This window comes from Saimiri boliviensis, chromosome 10, assembly GCF_048565385.1.
Source record: "Saimiri boliviensis isolate mSaiBol1 chromosome 10, mSaiBol1.pri, whole genome shotgun sequence".
Classification (NCBI taxonomy): domain Eukaryota; kingdom Metazoa; phylum Chordata; class Mammalia; order Primates; family Cebidae; genus Saimiri; species Saimiri boliviensis.
The window spans coordinates 87,711,398-87,713,250 of NC_133458.1; the positions used below are offsets into that span (position 1 = coordinate 87,711,398).

Here is a 1,853-nt window from a genome sequence, read left to right on the forward strand (position 1 = left end):
ATAAATTATTCCCAAACCCAGTCAGTGCCCACATTTTGCAAGATCCACCTGGAAATCTTTCAGCTCAGATGCTAAAATCCTGTAAATAGCCCTCCTTTACTTTTGCTTGATGTTTAAAAATCAGGGTTGGGTTGCAGCAAGCTTTGTATTACTGGGAGCTCTTTTCCGGCATTGGAGTGTCAGTGTGGGTTACAGGGTCAGGCTGAACCATGGAGCTGACACTGCTGTCAGTGCTGCCATCAATGGGACGGAAATGGAATAGGTGACAGCAAAGACAAAATGGTTTCACACTTACTCTTGAACTTAAAGACAATAACTCAATTTTCTAATTAGTAATCAGAATTGTTGGATATTAGTCATAATTAATATCTGAGGATAGAACACTTGATCATGAACATTTTGGCTTTGTATCAAAATGGCTGCATCAGGATATCATGGGTCCTGCTGGGACAGACACGTTTCTGTATGTCTGCATGTTGTTCAACTATTTTTCTTGCAAACGGCTTGTAGAGTTTTAAAAAATAATCATGTTCTGATAGTGGAGCTCATGATGCAGCATATAATAATATTTACATCTTCCATGAGAAACTCTATGAGCTTCCTACCAATGGAACTGAGAATCAAGTTCCAATTAAGGAATGAGAATCTCTACTGACCTTCAAAAATATATCTCTAACAAGTTAGATGTTTTGGCCAAATCCTTATTTTGATTTATCAGAGTTATTTTTCTTTGGGTTTCCGCAATATTTACTTTAATTTCCTTGATGCAACATGTAGTCTCTTATACCTTAGAAAAAGCAATCTTATATGATTACTTTCCTCTTAAATGAAAAAGTTAACTTCCCAAGTTAAAAAAAAAAAAAAAGAAAAGAAACAGCTCAGACAGAGAAGAAGGAAGGTGCTTTTTCAGAGTGAAATTGGGAAACCATGCAGAGGCCAGCAGGAGGCCAAGCATCAGGCAGTCAAGCAGGTGGCCCAGCCTGCAGGTAAGCTGCACGTGTTACCATGCTAATTGCTGGCAATTACTCCTGTTGTTTCCATAGTTTTAGGAACAGCTGATCTTAAAGTGGTGGGAACCTGCATTCATATTAAGATAATTCAGCTCTTCCACAGGAGGCCTGCCTGCCTCTTCTTGTGCTGTGGCCATGTCTCTACTGATCCCTGAAAAGTTCCAGCATATTTTGCAAGTACTCAACACCAACATTGATGGGTGGTGGAAAATAGCCTTTGCCATCACTGCCATTAAGGATGTGGGCTGAAGACATGCTCATGTGGTGTTGAGTAAAGCAGACATTGACCTCACCAAGAGGGCTCACTGAGGATGAGGTAGAACGTGTGATCACCACTATGCAGAATCCATGCCAGTACAAGATCCCAGACTGGTTCTTGAACAGAAAGAAAGATGTAAAGGAAGGAAAATATAGCCAGGTCCTAACCAATGGTCTGGAACAACAAGCTCTGTGAAGACCTGGAGCAACTGAAGAAGATTTGGGCCCATAGAGGGCTGCAGCACTTCTGGGGCCTTCGTGCCCGAGGCCAGCACACCAAGACAACTGGCTGCAGTGGCTGCACTGTAGGTGTGTCCAAGAAGAAATAAGTCTGTAGGCCTTGTCTGTTAATAAACAGTTTATATATACCCCCCCTAAAAAAAAAAAAAAGATAATTCAATGAGAAACCTGGAATTGAAACTTTGGCCAAGTGATAATCATACTCTGCTGCCTTCTGTGGCTCTCTCTGGAGAGCCAAGAGAATGTCAAAGGCACAAACCTTAAGGTATACGTGCTCCATTGTTCATGAAGAAAAGAGTTACATACTATTTTCATGGAAGTACATCAAAATGCAGGGTAATAAGA

General features: G+C 41.0%; 1 pseudogene; it reads left to right on the plus strand.

Annotated features, from left to right (window-relative positions):
• Window positions 1-1,145: 1,145 nt before the first annotated feature.
• Window positions 1,146-1,597, plus strand: LOC101032014 (small ribosomal subunit protein uS13-like; annotated as a pseudogene).
• Window positions 1,598-1,853: the final 256 nt, after the last annotated feature.